Below are 20,448 nucleotides of genomic sequence, written 5' to 3'. Positions count from 1 at the left end.
ACAACTGCTCCACCCTCTGGAACTCCCTCCCCAAAAACATCCGTGACTGTACAGACCTCCCAGCATTCAAATCCCATCTCAAAACTCACCTTTACAGAATTGCTTTTAATGTGTGATTAATGTCCTGTTTCATGTTGTGTCCTGTGTAATTAGGGCCCGAGCACCTTCAGTGCGAAGGCCCTATTGTATCTGTAGGAATTTTTCTTTTTTCTTCTTTCTTTCTTTCTTTCTTTCTTTCTTTCTTTCTTTCTTTCTTTCTTTCTTTCTTTCTTTCTTTCTTTCTTTCTTTCTTTCTTTCTTTCTTTCTTTCTTTCTTTCTTTCTTTCTTTCTTTCTTTCTTTCTTTCTTCTGACGAAAGGAGGGCCTTTTTGCCCCCCTAAACGTGCCCAAAAAGTCACCAAATTTTGCATGCAAGTCAGGCCTGGCGAAAAATTTGATATTTAATGGTTTGCATTAATGGGCGTGGCAAAATGGCTCAACAGCGCCCCCCGGAAAACTTTATGCCTCAAGCCCCACAATACGGTTTGACGTACGTTAAAGAAAAGTCTCTTGGCGACATGGCCGAAACCCAACAGGATGTCGGCCATTTTGAATTAATCGTGTCACTTTGGCGCAATTTATGCCATTCCTTCGGCAGTTAATACGGCCCGAACCGTAACGTGCACCCAAGTGTGTTATACATCAAAACGTGCGTCTCCATCCTGCGACAACACGCATTACTTTTCTCTTTCAAAAGCGTTACCGTGGCGACGCTAGACGCCAAAAAGCGCGCCCACCCTTCATCTGGTTGGTTCAGACAGAAAAAACTTTGCGCCTCAAGCCCCATAATACGGTTTGACGTACATGAACGAAAATCGGTACACACTTGTATCATGTCGCAACTTAAAGAAAAGTCTCTTGGCGCCATGGCCGAAACCGAACAGGAAGTCGGCCATTTTGAACATTCTGAATTAATCGCGTAATTTTGGAGCAATATGAGCCATTCCTTCGAGAATTAATACGGCCCGAACCGTAACGTGCACCCAGGTGTGTTATACATCAAAATGTGCGTCTCCATCCTGCGACTACGCGCATTACTTTTCTCTTTCAAAAGTGTTACCGTGGCGACACTAGACGCCAAAAAGCGCGCCCCCCTTCATCTGATTGGTCCATATTTGATAGTTCCCCAAAAGTCAGCAAATTTTGCATGAAAGGCAGGCCTGGCGATAAATTTGATATTTCATGGTTTGTATTAATGGCCGTGGCAAAATGGCTCAACATCGCCCCCCGGAAAACTTTGAGCCTCAAGCCCCACAACACGGTTCGACGTACATGCACGAAAATCGGTACACACCTGTATCATGTCGCAACTTAAAGAAAAGTCTCTTGGCGCCATGGCCAAAACCGAACAGGAAGTCGGCCATTTTGAATTAATTGTGTAATTTTGGTGCAATTTATGCCATTCTTTCGGCAATTAATACGGCCCGAACCGTAACGTGCACCCAGGAGTGTTATACATCAAAATGTGCGTCTTCATCTTGCGACTACGCGCATTACTTTTCTCTTTCAAAAGTGTTACCGTGGCGACGCTAGACGCCAAAAAGCGTGCCCCCCTTCATCTGATTGGTCCATATTTGATAGTTCTCCAAAAGTCACCAAATTTTGCATGCAAGCCAGGCCTGGCGATAAATTTGATATTTCATGGTTTGTATTAATGGGCGTGGCCTAACGGCTCAACAGCGCCCCCTAGAATACTTTTCTCTGCCATAACTTTTGAAAGGTTTGACATAAAGAGTCGTGGGTGGTGTCATGGGACTCGGTATTGAGTCCTTGACCATAATTGGTGAAAATTAGCCCGCCCCTTCTTCGGATTGGTTGTCCCGATTTTCTGCTATAACTTTTGAATGTTTTGACATAGAGAGTCGTGGGTGGTATCATCAGATTCTGTATGGAGTCCTTGACCTTCATTGGCCTGAATTAGCCCCGCCCCTTCTTCTGATTGGTTGTCCCTTTTTTCTGCTATATCTTTTGAATGGTTTGACATAGGAAGTCGTGGGTGGTGTCATTTCTGATATGCTTATGGGGGCGGTGGCCGTGAGTGCGAGGGCCCGTTCATCGCTGCTTGCAGCTTTAATTGTAATTTGTATTATGTGTTTTGTTTTAATGTAAAGCGTCTTTGAGTGCCCTGAAAAGCGCTATATAAATAAAATGTATTATTATTATTATTATAACTTTGACTTGACCTGCAGTATCCATCTTGCTGTCAAGAATTGTAGCAAGATATTTTTTATAGTATTTTTTTCATTATGCCCGCCTTTGTCAAAGCATGTCAGTTTCCGTAGTGTAGTGGTTATCACGTTCGCCTCACACGCCAAAGGTCCCCTGTTCGAAACTGGGCGGAAACATGTATAACTTTACAATAACATTATTTGGACTTGGAAAACCACTGCAGTCCTCTTCTTGGTGCACAGGACAGGAAGGCAGACCATCTCTTTCTCGCATTGGGTCTCATGCAGAAATGCATTTTTGTTGCACTTCCACAACTGACCAAGAGCCAGTCATTCTCCTTTCACCTACACTTTAAATGTCCAAATTTGCAGGAAAAAAAGAAACATAACTGCCTGAAACAGGCTGGTGGCTGGTTCCTCAGCCCTGGAAGGTCCTAGAGAGGTGAAACAACCGTGGATGAGCATCTTTGGGGTCCCAGAGACCCCGCTGGAGGTCCTCTAAAATTCATGAGAACCGGGCCGAGGACCGGGACTTCCAGCCGACCGAGTCCGAGAAAGGCGCACCGTTGTCGTACACTTTTTCGTCGATCACCGGTCCTCGGCTGGAAGTCCCGACCCGAGCGATTTAGCGTTCAAAACTCTGGCCGAACGACGCTGTTCTACCCTCCAGAACATTCTAAACTCTCTTGTGGTGTTCTTGGACTCGTATTACGAACCGTGAACGAGCGCCACATGGCACCTTATGAGCAGACATGGGAGTTTGGCGGACCGCGACCGGAAAAAATTAATTTCCACGTCCGAAAAGGTTCTTCCAGAAAGTGGTTTAGAGCACGTTTCAGACCATTTGGAACACAGTGAAATAGGTTTGTACGAAAGTATAAAACATTTTTATTGGTTATATCTGGGGAACCAGCCGAGAATCGCGCGACTTCATCCACATTCCCCTTGTGCTGAGGTGGCGGAGAACCAGCGGAAAGGTGGTAATCTCCTGTTGCAGCATTGGGTATCTCAAAGTTGCAGCACAATCCTTTGGATTGGTGCAATTAATTTGTCAGCTGTAATCAGAAACTTCTTTGAACTTTGACTTGACCTGCAGTATCCATCTTGCTGTCAAGAATTGTAGTTTTTATAGTATTTTTTTGATTATGCCCGCCTTTTTCAAAGCATGTCAGTTTCCGTAATGTAGTGGTTATCACGTTCGCCTCACACGCGAAAGGTCCCCTGTTCGAAACTGGGCGGAAACATGTATGACTTTACAATAACTTTATTTGGACTTGGAAAACCACTGCAGTCCTCTTCTTGGTGCACAGGACAGGAAGGCAGACCATCTCTTTATCGCATTGGGTCTCATGCAGAAATGCATTTTTGTTGCACTTCCACAACTGACCAAGAGCCAGTCATTCTCCTTTCACCTACACTTTAAATGTCCAAATTTGCAGGAAAAAAAGAAACATAACTGCCTGAAACAGGCTGATGGCTGGTTTCTCAGCCCTGGAATGTCCTAGAGAGGTGAAACAACCGTGGATGAGCATATTTGGGGTCCCAGAGACCCCGCTGGAGGTCCTCTAAAATTCATGAGAACCGGGCCTAGGATCGGGACTTCCAGCCGACCGAGTCCGAGAAAGGCGCACCGTTGTCGTACACTTTTTCGTCGATAACCGGTCCTCGGCTGGAAGTCCCGACCCGAGCGATTTAGCGTTCAAAACTCTGGCCGAACGACGCTGTTCTATCCTCCAGAAACTTCTAAACTCTCTCGTGGTGTTCTCGGACTCGTATTACCAACCATGAACGAGCGCCACATGGCACCTTATGAACAGACATGGGAGTTTGGCAGGCCGCGACCGGAGAAAATTACTAATTTCCACGTCCGAAAAGGTTCTTCCAGAAAGTGGTTTAGAGCACGTTTCCGACAATTTGGAACACAGTGAAATAGGTTTGTTGGAAAGTATAAAACATTTTTGTTGGTTATATCTGGGGAACCAGCCGAGAATTGCGCGGCTTCATCCACATTCCCATTGCGCTGAGGTGGCGGAGAGCCAGCGGAAAGGTGGTAATCTCCTGTTGCAGCATTGGGTATCTCAAAGTTGCAGCACAATCCTTTGGATTGGTGCAATTACTTTGTCAGCTGTAATCAGAAACTTCTTTGAACTTTGACTTGACCTTCAGTATCCACTTGCTGTCAAGAATTGTAGTTTTTATAGTATTTTTTTGATTATGCCCGCCTTTTTCAAAGCATGTCAGTTTCCGTAGTGTAGTGGTTATCACGTTCGCCTCACACGCGAAAGGTCCCCTGTTCGAAACTGGGCGGAAACATGTATGACTTTACATTAACATTATTTGGACTTGGAAAACCACTCCAGTCCTCTTCTTGGTGCACAGGACAGGAAGGCAGACCATCTCTTTATCGCATTGGGTCTCATGCAGAAATGCATTTTTGTTGCACTTCCACAACTGACCAAGAGCCAGTCATTCTCCTTTCACCTACACTTTAAATGTCCAAATTTGCAGGAAAAAAAGAAACATAACTGCCTGAAACAGGCTGATGGCTGGTTTCTCAGCCCTGGAATGTCCTAGAGAGGTGAAACAACCGTGGATGAGCATATTTGGGGTCCCAGAGACCCCGCTGGAGGTCCTCTAAAATTCATGAGAACCGGGCCTAGGACCGGGACTTCCAGCCGACCGAGTCCGAGAAAGGCGTACCGTTGTCGGACACTTTTTCGTCGATCACCGGTCCTCGGCTGGAAGTCCCGACCCGAGCGATTTAGCGTTCAAAACTCTGGCCGAACGACGCTGTTCTACCCTCCAGAAACTTCTAAACTCTCTCGTGGTGTTCTCGGACTCGTATTACCAACCGTGAACGAGCGCCACATGGCACCTTATGAACAGACATGGGAGTTTGGCAGACCGCGACCGGAGAAAATTACTAATTTCCACGTCCGAAAAGGTTCTTCCAGAAAGTGGTTTAGAGCACATTTCAGACCATTTGGAACACAGTGAAATAGGTTTGTTGGAAAGTATAAAACATTTTTGTTGGTTATATTCAATTCAATTCAATTCAATTTTATTTATATAGCGTCTGTTATGACGATTGCTACTCAAAAGTCCTTCAGGGATTGCTTTACCGAGACATAGAAGGTTTGACGCGTGAACTCAATTACACATTCTGTTTATTCCAGTATAAACATGATCCAAGTGTGCATGGCTACACGGTCACAAACTGTGAGCTCATCCCGGTCTCAATCACCTGCAATCAGTTACACCTGCACCTGTGAGCGCACCTAAATCACCTCTTGCACCCATACACCACCTAGCGTTCAATATGTGAAAACAACTAAATAAACAACAAACTATTAATGATCAAACATGTATAATGGCTGCAACACACCGGCTCCTAATTGTTCAATGGCTAGACATAACAATTCCAATCAAACAAGCAAACCATTATACAGCAATACAGACAATATTGTTCATGTTTATGAAGTTTATAGTCCATGTCCATGTCCATGTTCCTTAAAGTTCATTTAGGATAAGCCATCAAAACCAGTTCTGGGGTCAGAGGTCATTAGTACTTGACCAACCGTTGGGACCTCGCATTTAAAGCAGTCCAAGAAACACTCTTACGGTGCTGCTTGCAAAAGACACAGTTTTGTGATCGGCCTTTCCAACACATTAGTCTTTGTCTTGACACGTGCAGACCGTACATGTCCTTGTTTGTCTGCAAAGGTGACCTGAACTCTGCCCAGCAGCCAAGAACTGCGGGGAGCGGTAGAGTCAGCTACCAGAACGATGTCTCCTGGAACAAGATTTCTCCTTTCTTTGTACCACTTGTGACGCTCTTGTAGCAAGGGCAAATACTCTCGTATCCATCTTTTCCAAAAAAGGTCCGAGATGTACTGCACTTGTTTCCAGCGTCTTCTGACATAACAGTCTGAGCTTTCAAAAAGTCCTGGTGGCAACACTGGTTTGCCTTTCATAGTCAATAGATGACTGGGAGTAAGAGCTTCTAGGTCAGTGGGATCATCAGATACCTTTGTAATGGGACGGTCGTTAAGGATGGCCTCCACTTCACACAGAACGGTGTGGAAACCTTCGTCATCCAATGTCTGCTGCTGCAGAACTGAGGTGAGTTTCTTTCTGATCATTCTGATGATCCTTTCCCACACTCCTCCGTGGTGAGATGCCGCTGGTGGATTGAAGCTCCATTTGATTCCATCATGTAGCAAGGCTTTCTGGATTTTACTGTGGTTCAAAGCAGCATGAGCCTCTCTCAACTCTCGCTCTGCTCCAATGAAATTTGTTCCATTGTCGGATCTCAGGTGTGAAACTTGACCACGTCTACACACAAATCTACGTATTGCATTGATGCACGAATCTGTGTCCAATGAGTAGGCAATTTCCAAATGAACAGCCCTGCTTGACATACATGTAAAGACGACACCATAACGTTTCACCAAGCTGCGTCCTCGCTTCACCTCAACAGGTCCAAAATAATCCACTCCAACATTACTGAATGGAGGAAGGTCAGGAGAAACTCTTTCCTTGGGCAAATCTGCCATTTTTTGCTCAATCAGTTTTCCTCTTTGCCGCTTGCAGACTCCACATTTTGAGATTACCTTTCTTACTGCAGCGTTAGCCTTTGTAATCCAATAATTTCTACGCAATGCAGAGAGAATGTGGTTTCTGCCAGCATGACCCAGCTGATCATGGATGTGTTTCAGGATCAATGAAGACACATGCTGGTCCTTGTGGAGAATGACTGGATGTTTAGTGCTTTCAGGCATTGCTGTTTTACTCAATCGTCCTCCAACTCTGAGCAACCCATCCTGCAGAATAGGATCCAACTTGTAAATGGTGCTCTCTCTTTTCACTCCAGACCTGCCAGATGTCAATGCTTCACTTTCACTGTGAAACTTTTCCTGCTGACTGAAGCGAATGATGGTTGTTTCTGCTGCATTAAGATCATCAACAGACAAGTTCTGTCCACCCAGTGTACTTTTCAGCTGTTGCATTTCATGCTCCACATCAGCTGGAGTATCTCCATTTTCCAGCAAAAGCTTCCTTTTCTGACTCAACTCCAGTAGAGTCCTCCTCAGCTTCACAAACCATGCAACTGAAACTTTTAGCTTCTTCCAATCTGAAAAATAGGTCATCAACTGATGAGTGGGATTTGCGATGTCTTTCACCACAACAGCATTCACCATGAGATCCCTCTTTACCTCTGGATCACCCTCAGCAATGTCAGAATCCAATATGTTAATTGGCCAGTTGTCCTCTGCTTTTCTGAGAAAGTCTGGTCCTTCAATCCATCTGTTTGGATTCAGCAGTTGTTCCGCCCTCAGTCCTCTTGAGGCATCATCTGCTGGATTTTGTGCAGTATGGACATACCTCCACTGTGAGACATCTGATGATTCTCTGATGGTAGATATTCTATTGGCAACAAAGATGTGAAATCGTTTGTCCTCATTTCTGATGTACTTGAGGACTGAGGTGCTGTCTGTCCAAAACACAGACTTCTCCAGTTTCAGTTGCAGCTCAGCTTGAAGCATCTTATCAATTCGGACTGCAAGAACAGCAGCTGTGAGCTCCATGCGGGGTATTGTCATCTGCTTCAAAGGCGCCACTCTAGCCTTGCCAAGCACAAAAGCGACATGAATACTCCCTCCATTTTGCATCCTGATGTAACTGACAGTACCATAGCCGCCCTGGCTGGCATCAGCAAAGTGATGTAGCTGAACACTTGTGGGCTGTCCAAAGTTCTTTTGTTTAAAGCATCGACTGACCTTAAAGTCTGTCACCCTTTCAAGGTCAGCCAACCACTTTCTCCACTGGAATTGGAAAGCTTGAGGTACAAGACCATCCCAGGGATATTTCAGGCGACAAAGCTCCTGTAACATCACCTTTGCCACAAGTGTTAGTGGTGCCAAAAATCCCAATGGATCATATACAGAGCTGACAACTGACAAAATTCCCCGTCTGGTGTACGGTTGCTCCTTGATTGCCAATCTGAACTTGAACATATCAGTCTCGACGCACCACTGTAAGCCAAGAACCCTCTCCAATGGCAATTTGTCTCTGTCAAGATCCAGCTCATATACATTTTTTGACCTATGCTCCTCTGATATGGCATGCAACACTCCACGGCTGTTGCTGGTCCATTTCGTCAGATGAAAACCTCCTTTTTTGCATACAGCCATGAGGTTCTTAACCATGAGCACAGCCTCCTCCTCTGTAGGCAAGCTTTTAAGCAGGTCATCAACATAAAAATTGTGATTCACTGTGCTTATCACCTCCTCAGGAAAACTTTGTCTGTTCTCTTCTGCTGTTTTACGAAGAGCGTAGCACGCACAACTGGGTGAAGATACGGCACCAAACAGGTGAACTGTCATGCGGAATTCCACCAGCTCTTGCGTTACATCACCCTGTGGCCACCATAAGAATCTCAGAAGGTCTATGTGCTCCTCAGCAACCTTGACTTGATAGTACATAGCTTCAATATCAGCCATAATTGCCACTGGCTCTAGCCTGAATCTTGTCAGAACTCCTACCAGCGAGCTGGTCAAATTGGGGCCTTGCAACAGGTGTTTATTCAGAGATGTTCCCTTGAACTCAGCTCCACAGTCAAACACCACCCGCAGTGTTCCTTTCTTAGGATGGCATACCCCATGATGGGGAATATACCATACTTTGCCATCAGGTTGCTTCAATTGATGTTGTGGCACTCTTTCGGCATATCCCTTGCTGATAACATTCTCAAGGAAAGATTTGTATTGACCATGGAAGGCTTGATCCCTCAGAAACCTCTTTTTCAGCCCACGGATGCGTTGTTCAGCAACACTGAGATTATTTGGAAGCACAATAGCATCAGTCCTAAATGGAAGCTTCATCTTGTAGTGCTGATCCTGCAGCTGGACTGAGCTAGCAACAATATCCATAAACCTCTTTTCTTCTCTGGACATTTCTTCTTGCTCATCTGAGGTTCTCTCATTAAAATCGTGATTATACTGAGTGATAAGCAACTTTTCCAATCTGTCAACACCAATCCTGTGCATAGATGCTGTAGGGCAACCACTCAGCTCTCCATTGCTTCCTTGAAGAGGTCCATTAATTACCCATCCCAACAGGGTTTTAATGGCATACGGACCTTCTCCGACACTATTTATGACTTCCCAGGGTTCCATTAACTTGGAAGCATTAGTGCCAATCAGCAAGTCCACTTCAGCTTTGATGTGGGGAACATGTATGCCATTCAAATATGGCCACCTTGCCAACTGTTCATCTGAGATGATATTACATGTGGACACAGGCATTTTCTTCTGAGTTAAGACTTCTGGAAGGTAATGAAATTGTTTGTCACAATAACCAGCAATCTCCAAGCCTTGAAGAATAAAGCTTGGTACTCTCTGGTCTGAAGCCATTGTACGCAATTGAACTGTAGTTCTCCTTCCATTCGTCTTCAACTTCCTCATCAAGCTTTCGGAGCAAAAGGTTGATGTGCTTCCTGGATCCAAAAACGCATATGTGTGAATGATTTTATCACCTTTAGAAGCCTTTACTTGCACTGGGAGGATACTAAGAATGCCATCACTGCTACCGGCTCCTGTATGTCCACAAGTAGAGACCAGAGTATTGTCCACCAGATTTTCCTGTAATGCGTCTGCGTGCTTTTCTTTCTTACTGATGTGAAGAACACTAGGATGCTTTTGGCTGCAAACTTTGCATGTCATGCGCCTCTCGCAATCTTTGCTCATATGCCCACTGCATAAACAACCGAAGCAGATGCCTTTCTCCTTCAGAAAGCTAATCTTTTCCCTATGCGTCTTCTTCTCCAGCAGGGGGCATTGTTCCAATGCATGATCACAAGAGCAACACAAACACAATTTTGATTTTGTGGACTGACCACTTTGTCTCTTGGCTTTGGTGTTCACTGCCAGGTCTTGAGCTGTTCTCTGATCCGCTGTTACAACAGTTGTGGCAAAACTGTTTCCCCTGATCTTTGTCCTTGCCTGTAGTTTGTTCTTGTCCCCAGTTTGGCTTGATTTTACATAGTTGCTGTCTTGCAAATCTCCAAAGATGGGATCAGATGCAATTTTTACTTGTCTTTCAACGAAGTTTACAATGTCCAGAAAACAAGCTCTACGCTGAGTGCGCTCCAATAGTTCACTTGCTCTTGTTCGCCATTTTTCTTTTAACTTGTAAGGAAGCTTTTGGATTACAGCTCGCATGTTTGATGGCATATCAAGCTCCTTGATGTATTCCAACTCTTCCATTGCGTTGCAGCACTCACGCAGACAGATTGAATAAGCTTGCAGACCTTTGACATCTTCAGCCTTTACTGAAGGCCATCCAAGCACCTTTTCCACATATGCAGCAGTGATCTTCAACTCGTTTCCAAAGTGCTCCTGCAGCAACTCCATTGCTCTTGTATAGCCTTTGTCAGGAGCCATATGTTGACAGCTTTGTACAAGTTGTTGTGGCTGTCCTCTCGTGTACTGCTGAAGGAAGTACAGGCAATCTCCCTTGCTGTTGGTCTTTTCTCCCACACAATGCTGAAAGGCTCTGATGAATGCTTTGTAGGAGAGAGGATCTCCATCAAAAACTGGAATTTCTCTTAATGGCAGGGAATTTGAACTTTGCTGTTGCACCAGAAGCTCCGTTATCTGGTTTTGTTTATGTAATAGGCTGTAGAAATTACTGTCCTGGACATAAGATGGTATATACAGACTTGAATCCAACGGTTGTGTTGCTGCTCCATGTGCTTGAAATTCTGATGAGTGTATATTGTTTTCTGCTTTAGGTATGTTAGGTTGACATGGTTGTGAAAGAACTTGCACATTTTTCTGTTTTATTAACAAGTCACTGTTTTTCCTTGCAGCCTCTGGTAAGGGATTAAAATCTTTGGCATCAGGATTTAAAGGTGTATATTTTTTCTTAGGTCTTGCACCTTTCCTTGTATATGATTCCATCCCACTTGTTCCTGTACTTTGTCCATGGTTGCTCATTAACACTGCTAGTTTAGCAGTGGAAGCTGCGATTTCTGTGTCAAGTTTAAGCTGTTCCCTTTTCCTCCGTAGCTGCTCAGCTTGTTCCTCCAAATCATGTTTTTTCTGCAAAGCAGCAACACGGGCCTCAAGTGCAGCTTTTTCTGCTTCAGCTTGAATGCGTTTGGATGAGATAGCAGATGAACGACCACTCTTTGAGCTACGTTTGGATGAGATAGCAGATGAACGACCACTCTTTGAGCTGCGTTTGCTTCCATGACTTGATGATTTGTAGGATGTATCTTTATTTCCAACATGTGATATACTGTCATGAGGCTGCAGCTCACACTCAATTTCAGCATCATCATTTTCATCATCACCAACAGCAACATCATTTTCATCATCACCAACAGCAACATCATTTTCATCATCACCAACAGCAACATCACAATCACTCAACCATTTGTTAACCTCATCCACAAATTCATTTACACTGAGCATCTTGGCTTTAAACCATATTTCATGTTTTTCAGCTTCTTCAGCTGGCAACAAACCCAACAAAGTGTCCTGCATTTTTTTTGCTTCATTACACATCCACTTGTACTTATCAAATGTGCATTTCACTTCTTTTTCACATTCTCTGTCAGTCATTAGTTCAGCAATAATCGCCTTTAGTTTGCTTGCTTTATTTAATTGAGCTTTTCTTGATTTTTGCAGATTGTCTAATTTATCCATCAATGCTTTTGCTGTGAGTTGCCGTGAACGTTTTGTAGTTGTTCCTGTCTCCGGATATGTTTCCATATTTTTTGCAGATGAATCGCCGTTTAAATGCGCTTTGATGTTCTCACTCTGCCCTTTATTACCATCGACTTCATTGTCCATTGGATTAGGTTCAGAAAGCGCTTTTTCACTTTGCAGTTCATCATCCATTGCGTCGGTATGTGTAAGAAACAGTAGTACTCACAGCTTGACAGTTGCGCTGGTTGTAGTGATGTCCCACTGACCTGTTTGTCCTTTTCCTTTTTTTTTTTTTTTTACTCACGGATTGTAACGAAAGTAATCCATTTCAAACTCCGCTTGTCAGCTGATCGCCCGGTGCGGCTCGGTTCCAGTCAAGCGGCACCGCATCAGATCCAGCTCGATCCAATTGCAGCAGTCTCCTAGTAGCGCTGCTTCTCCATTTACAACTGTCCCATTGACAAATCTCACGCGCTTCTTAGCGAGTTTGTGACTTTTTGTTATGACGATTGCTACTCAAAAGTCCTTCAGGGATTGCTTTACCGAGACATAGAAGGTTTGACGCGTGAACTCAATTACACATTCTGTTTATTCCAGTATAAACATGATCCAAGTGTGCATGGCTACACGGTCACAAACTGTGAGCTCATCCCGGTCTCAATCACCTGCAATCAGTTACACCTGCACCTGTGAGCGCACCTAAATCACCTCTTGCACCCATACACCACCTAGCGTTCAATATGTGAAAACAACTAAATAAACAACAAACTATTAATGATCAAACATGTATAATGGCTGCAACAGCGTCTAATACAACAGAGTTGTCTCTAGACGCTTTACAGAGACCCATACCCAGAACATGACCCCCGAGCAGTTATTACATAAACAATGGCAGGTAAAAACTCCCCTAGTGGGAGAAAAACCTTAAGCCAAACAGTGGCAAGGAAAAACTCCCCTTTAGGAGGGAAGAAACCTTGAGCAGGACCAGGCTCATCAGGGGGGACCCTCCTGCCGAGGGCCAGACTGGTGGGTCAGGGACGGCAACAGCACAGCAGGCAGGTGGAAGCAGCAACGGGATGACCGGGGGTGGGGACCGCAGGCCAGCACACAGCTCCCGAAGCTCCGGCCCAATCAGCAAGTCCCAGGTTGGGGTGCAGGGTCAGGAAAAGACTTGTGCTCCGTAATGCAAGCTACAAGCCACCCACGGCCACCTGCAGGACAAAAGAGAGAAAAGGGAGGAGAAGGGGGGGCCAGCAACGGGATGACCAGGGGTGGGGACCGCAGGCCAGCACGCAGCTCCCGAAGCTCCGGCCCAATCATCAAGTCCCAGGTTGGGGTGCAGGGTCGGGGAAAGGTTGAGAAGGGGCAGGGCCAGGGAGAGGAGTCTTGAGGGACGAACATTCTCCCCCGCCCAAAAGGGGCCGTTACCCTGCCCCCCTCACTCCCACACTGCAGGTTCCGGTGTCCGGCAAAGGATGCTGCAACATGGACAAAAGAGAGAAAAGGGAGGAGAAGGGGGGGCCAGCACAAGAAACCACAGGAGCGACTCTGACACACTAAAGTTTACACTACCTAGAGATTTACCAACACCAGCTAGAGGTTTACTAAACACTAACTATAGGCTTTACTAAACAGAAATGTTTTAAGTTTAGTTTTAAAGGTGGAGGTGGTGTCAGCCTCATTAACCCAGATTGGAAGTTGGTTCCATAGTAGTGGCGCCTGATAGCAGAACGCCCGCCCTCCAAATCTACATTTAGATACTCTAGGAACTACGAGTAAACCTGCACTCTGAGAACGGAGAGCTCTGACAGGAACATAAGGCACTATCAGGTCTTGCAAATAATGCGGAGCTAAGCCGTTTTGGGCTTTATACGCAAGTAATAAAATTTTAAATTGGATTCTGAATTTTACGGGTAACCAATGGAGCGACGCTAACACTGGAGAGACGTGGTCTCTCCTGCTAATTCCTGTCAGTACTCGTGCTGCTGCATTTTGGATCAGCTGGAGCCTATTCAGCAAATTACTTGGACATCCTGCTAACAACACATTACAGTAATCTAGTCTAGAAGATACAAACGCATGAACTAGTTTTTCTGCATCACTCTGTGAGAGGATTTTCCTAATCTTTGCAATATTACGGAGATGGAAAAAGGCTATTTTACAAACCTGATTGACATATGGTTTAAACGACAAATCCTGATCGAAAATAACACCAAGGTTTCTCACAGTTGCACTGGAAGCCATCGCAACACCATCTAATCCCTTCCTAAGATGCTCTGGACCAAGAATGATAACCTCTATTTTATCTGAATTTAGAAGCAGGAAATTTCTGGACATCCAGTCCTTGATGTCCCTAAGACATGCCTGAAGTTTAACTAACGGTTCTGTTTCATCCGGCTTCATAGACAAATAGAGCTGCGTATCATCAGCATAACAATGAAATTGTATGCCGTGATTCTGGATTATACTTCCCAACGGCTGCATGTATAAACTGAACAAGATTGGCCCTAGCACTGAACCCTGCGGAACACCATAACAGACCCTTGACTGTTCTGAAGAAACCTCATGTACATGAACAAACTGGAACCTGTCAGATAGGTATGATTTAAACCAACATAGAGCTGTCCCTTTAATCCCAACAACATGCTCTAACCTGTGCAGTAAAATGCCATGATCTATAGTGTCAAAAGCAGCACTGAGGTCCAGTAGAACCAGTATGGACACTAATCCCTTATCTGAGGTCCAGTAGAACCAGTATGGACACTAATCCCTTATCTGAGGCCATAAGGAGGTCATTCGTGACTCGAACAAGTGCTGTCTCTGTGCTATGATGCATTCTGAACCCTGACTGAAAGACTTCAAACAGATCATTTCTATACAAATAGTCACATAACTGGCTTGAAACTGCCTTTTCCAGAATTTTAGACACAAATGGAAGGTTGGAAATTGGTCTATAATTAGCTAAGGTGTCTGGGTCAAGAGAAGGTTTTTTAAGTAAAGGTTTAATTACTGCGACTTTGAAAACCTGTGGTACATATCCTAAACTTAGGGATAAGTTAATTTGGTCCAGTATTGTCGTACCAATAAGAGAAAAAATATGTTTGAATAGTCGAGTCGGGATGGGGTCTAACATACATGTGGTTGACTTAGCTCTATTAACGAGTGAAGTCAGCTCAGGGAGGTCTATAGGATCAAAACAGTCTAGAGACAAGTCAGAGCCTAGGGAAGTCGCTAAAGCTGAAGAAACACCTACAACCGGCTGGTTGATTTCTTCTCTAATTCTCGCGATTTTACTGTTGAAGAAGCCCATAAAGTCCTCACTACTGAGAGCTGCAGGAATGCACGGCTCAACAGAGTTGTGACTCTTTGTCAGCCTGGCTACAGTGCTGAACAGAAAACGTGGGTTACTTTTGTTATCCTCTATCAACGTTGAATAATAAGCTGTTCTGGCTTTGCGAATGGCTTTTTTATATACTATTAGAATATCTTTCCATTCACGATGAGAGTCTACAGACCTACAAGAGTACCACTTCCTTTCCATTTTACGCACGTTTTGTTTCAACATGCGGATATCTGAATTATACCAGGGAGTTAAGCTCCTGTGGCTAGAAACCCTCCTTTTCAAAGGAGCAACTTCATCTAAAGCTGAATGCAACAAATCAGCAGTGTTACTAGCAAGGAAATCAACATCTGCAGAGGTAGAACCCAGGTCACTGGCCTCGACTACATCACTATTTCGCACTGTCGTAAGATAAGCAATGGCCTCCCTAAATTTAACAATAACTTCATCAGACAAACATCTGCTAAAATAATACCTCCTATTTTGCACTTCAACATCAACAAAATTAAATTCAAACGTTATTAAGTAATGGTCGGATAAAAGGGAGTTTACAGGTGACACCAACAGACCATCAGTTTCAACACCGTAGGTGAGAACGAGATCGAGAGTATGATTAAAACAGTGCGTCGGTTTATCCACTTTTTGTGAGATACCCATTGATTCTAGAAGAGAATCGAAGGCTAATTTAAGATTATCGCTTTCAACATCCATATGAATGTTAAAATCACCCACTATGATGAATTTATCTGTGCTGATCAATAATCCAGAAAGGAAATCTGAAAATTCAGACAAAAACTCCAGATACGCACCAGCAGGGGGCCGGTACACTACCACTAACACAACTGGCTTCTCTGATTTCCGGCTCGGAAATTTCAGACCAAGCATGAGGCTTTCAAATGTATTATAGTTGCACTTAGGTTCAATTTTTGTTTCGAGACCGGAGTTATAAATTGCTGCCACTCCTCCGCCTCGGCCCGTGCTTCTAGGAATGTGATGATTAAAGTAGCCGGGCGGAGTTGATTCATTCAAACTAACATACTCTTCCTCCTGTAACCATGTTTCTGTTAAGCAGAAAATATCACTCCTGCTCTCTGTAATTATATCATTTACTAACAGAGACTTAGAGCTTAATGATCGTATATTTAGTAGTCCGCATCTAATTTTTAGGTCTGTAATTGGTACCAAATGTACATTGGTTTTAATTTTTACAAGGTTATCTTGGTTAACGCCTCTATAACGCTGCACCTGGTGAACTTTTGGGGGGCGGGGAACTGCAACCACTTCTATTTTGCTAGGCACCTCTAACTGACTAAGCCTTGCCTCCAGCCCTGTTAAACTACAGCTCTGCATCCTGGCCTGGACCCTGCATTGTCAGGGGGAGTGTCTAATAACATTGGCCAGATTTCTAGACATAAGAGCTGCACCATCCCGGGTGGGATGAATGCCGTCCCTTCTAATCAGACCGGGCTTTCCCCAGAATGTCTCCCAGTTGTCAATAAAGTCCACGTCGTTTTCTGAACACCACTGAGACAACCAGCGGCGGAGCGAGAGCATGCGACTAAACATGTCATCGCTGGTCAGATTGGGGAGGGGGCCAGAAAAACCTACAGAGTCCGACATGGTCTTGGCGAAGTTACACACCGAGACAATATTCATTCTGGTTACTTCCGACTGGCGAAGACGGGAGTCATTAGCTCCGACATTGATGATAACTTTACCATATTTACGATTACCCTTTGCCAGTAGCTTCAAATTTGCTTCTATGTCGCCCGCTCTGGCCCCCGGGATACACCTAACTAAGGTCTCTGGAGTCGGCTTCACATGTCTCACAATAGAGTCTCCAATCACCAGGGTCTGTTTCTCAACAGATGTGTCGCTGAGTGGGGAAAAACGGTTAGACACATGAAGCGGGTGGTGTTCCGTGAGCCCTTTAAGACTACCCTTCCTCCGAACCGTCACCCAGCTGCCCTGCCTGGCCGGCTGCTCGGGAGCTGCAGGGGAGCGGTTACGCTCAGCTGCTACGGGCCGGTCCGCCGCTAGCTTAGCCTGGTTAGCTGAGGAGGCTCTCGGACTATGGTTTAGTTGGCCAAACCGGACCTCTAACTGACTGAGCCTCGCCTCCAGCCCTGCAAATAAGCTACACTTTAAGCACTTACCGTCTTCACTAAAGGAGGCAGAGGAATAACTAAACATTTCACACACTGAGCAGGAAAGAGGTGAAGCGGTGGGAGCCGGAGCGGCCATGCTAAGATGCTAACGGAGGCTAACGGACAGAAAATGTATCGGTGATTGGTGACAGTGAAAGTTACGGAAGAGAAAATGAGCGAGTGTTGAAATAAAGACAGTAATGTACCAGATATAGTGCTATTTTACCAGAAAACAGTCTAAGTTTTAGATAAAAAGTCGGGAGAGATCTGAGCCTGCAAACGCCGTGAGACGGCAGCAGCACAGACCGCAACACCAGGAAGTGACGCGATGCGTGACGCAATACGTTACCCAATCAGCAAGCCCATGGGAGGATCCAGACACCCTGATACTTGCACACATAGATTCACCATAGCATCAAACCTCATCTCTCCAGAGATATCTGGGGAACCAGCCGAGAATCGCGCGGCTTCATCCACATTCCCCTTGCGCTGAGGTGGCGGAGAGCCAGCGGAAAGGTGGTAATCTCCTGTTGCAGCATTGGGTATCTCAAAGTTGCAGCACAATCCTTTGGATTGGTGCAATTACTTTGTCAGCTGTAATCAGAAACTTCTTTGAACTTTGACTTGACCTTCAGTATCCATCTTGCTGTCAAGAATTGTAGCAAGAGATTTTTTATAGTATTTTTTTGATTATGCCCGCCTTTTTCAAAGCATGTCAGTTTCCGTAGTGTAGTGGGTATCACGTTTGCCTCACACGCGAAAGGTCCCCTGTTCAAAACTGGGTGGAAACATGTATGACTTTACAATAACATAATTTGGACTTTCAAAACCACTGCAGTCCTCTTCTTGGTGCACAGGACAGGAAAGCAGACCATCTCTTTATCGCATTGGGTCTCATGCAGAAATGCATTTTTGTTGCACTTCCACAACTGAACAAGAGCCAGTCATTCTCCTTTCACCTACACTTTAAATGTCCAAATTTGCAGGAAAAAAAGAAACATAACTGTCTGAAACAGGCTGATGGCTGGTTTCTCAGCCCTGGAATGTCCTAGAGAGGTGAAACAACCGTGGATGAGCATATTTGCTGGAGGTCCTCTAAAATTCATGAGAACCGGGCCTAGGACCGGGACTTCCAGCCGACCGAGTCCGAGAAAGGCGCACCGTTGTCGGACACTTTTTCGTCGATCACCGGTCCTCGGCTGGAAGTCCCGACCCGAGCGATTTAGCGTTCAAAACTCTGGCCGAACGACGCTGTTCTACCCTCCAGAACATTCTAAACTCTCTCGTGGTGTTCTTGGACTCGTATTACGAACCGTGAACGAGCCCACATGGCACCTTATGAACAGACATGGGAGTTTGGCGGACCGCGACCGGAGAAAATTACTAATTTCCACGTCCGAAAAGGTTCTTCCAGAAAGTGGTTTAGAGCACGTTTCCGACCATTTGGAACACAGTGAAATAGGTTTGTAGGAAAGTATAAAACATTTTTATTGGTTATATCTGGGGAACCAGCTGAGAATCGCGCGGCTTCATCCACATTCCCCTTGCGCTGAGGTGGCGGAGAGCCAGCGGAAAGGTGGTAATCTCCTGTTGCAGCATTGGGTATCTCAAAGTTGCAGCACAATCCTTTGGATTGGTGCAATTACTTTGTCAGCTGTAATCAGAAACTTCTTTGAACTTTGACTTGACCTTCAGTATCCATCTTGCTGTCAAGAATTGTAGTTTTTATAGTATTTTTTTGATTATGCCCGCCTTTTTCAAAGCATGTCAGTTTCCGTAGTGTAGTGGTTATCACGTTCGCCTCACACGCGAAAGGTCCCCTGTTCGAAACTGGGCGGAAACATGTATGACTTTACAATAACATTATTTGGACTTGGAAAACCACTGCAGTCCTCTTCTTGGTGCACAGGACAGGAAGGCAGACCATCTCTTTATCGCATTGGGTCAAATGCAGAAATGCATTTTTGTTGCACTTCCACAACTGACCAAGAGCCAGTCATTCTCCTTTCACCTACACTTTAAATGTCCAAATTTGCAGGAAAAAAAGAAACATAACTGCCTGAAACAGGCTGATGGCTGGTTTCTCAGCCCTGGAATGTCCTAGAGAGGTGAAACAACCGTGGATGAGCATATTTGGGGTCCCAGAGACCCCGCTGGAGGTCCTCTAAAATTCATGAGAACCGGGCCGAGGACCGGGACTTCCAGCCGACCGAGTCCGAGAAAGGCGCACCGTTGTCGGACACTTTTTCGTCGATCACCGGTCCTCGGCTGGAAGTCCCGACCCGAGCGATTTAGCGTTCAAAACTCTGGCCGAACGACGCTGTTCTACCCTCCAGAAACTTCTAAACTCTCTCGTGGTGTTCCCGGACTCGTATTACCAACCGTGAACGAGCGCCACATGGCACCTTATGAACAGACATGGGAGTTTGGCAGACCGCGACCGGAGAAAATTACTAATTTCCACGTCCGAAAAGGTTCTTCCAGAAAGTGGTTTAGAGCACATTTCAGACAACTTGGAACACAGTGAAATAGGTTTGTTGGAAAGTATAAAACATTTTTGTTGGTTATATCTGGGGAACCAGCCGAGAATTGCGCGGCTTCATCCACATTCCCCTTGCGCTGAGGTGGCGGAGAGCCAGCGGAAAGGTGGTAATCTCCTGTTGCAGCATTGGGTATCTCAAAGTTGCAGCACAATCCTTTGGATTGGTGCAATTACTTTGTCAGCTGTAATCAGAAACTTCTTTGAACTTTGACTTGACCTTCAGTATCCATCTTGCTGTCAAGAATTGTAGTTTTTATAGTATTTTTTTGATTATGCCCGCCTTTTTCAAAGCGTGTCAGTTTCCGTAGTGTAGTGGTTATCAAGTTCGCCTCACACGCGAAAGGTCCCCTGTTCGAAACTGGGTGGAAACATGTATGACTTTACAATAACATTATTTGGACTTGGAAAACCACTGCAGTCCTCTTCTTGGTGCACAGGACAGGAAAGCAGACCATCTCTTTATCGCATTGGGTCTCATGCAGAAATGCATTTTTGT

At 45.0% G+C, this 20,448-nt stretch overlaps 2 non-coding genes across 2 annotated transcripts; both read left to right on the top strand.

Moving 5' to 3' along the window:
* The first annotated feature begins 4,447 nt into the window (after positions 1 to 4,447).
* trnav-cac (transfer RNA valine (anticodon CAC)) lies at positions 4,448 to 4,520 on the top strand. Its single transcript has one exon. It is a non-coding gene; the product is annotated as a tRNA-Val (tRNA).
* A 14,660-nt stretch (positions 4,521 to 19,180) lies between these two features.
* On the top strand, positions 19,181 to 19,253 carry trnav-cac (transfer RNA valine (anticodon CAC)). The gene has a single exon. It is a non-coding gene; the product is annotated as a tRNA-Val (tRNA).
* Positions 19,254 to 20,448: the final 1,195 nt, after the last annotated feature.

Source organism: Cololabis saira, unplaced genomic scaffold, assembly GCF_033807715.1.
Source record: "Cololabis saira isolate AMF1-May2022 unplaced genomic scaffold, fColSai1.1 scf136, whole genome shotgun sequence".
Lineage (NCBI taxonomy): Eukaryota > Metazoa > Chordata > Actinopteri > Beloniformes > Belonidae > Cololabis > Cololabis saira.
Note: the sequence above shows the minus strand (reverse complement) of the source record. Positions and strands in the feature narration are given on the sequence as shown.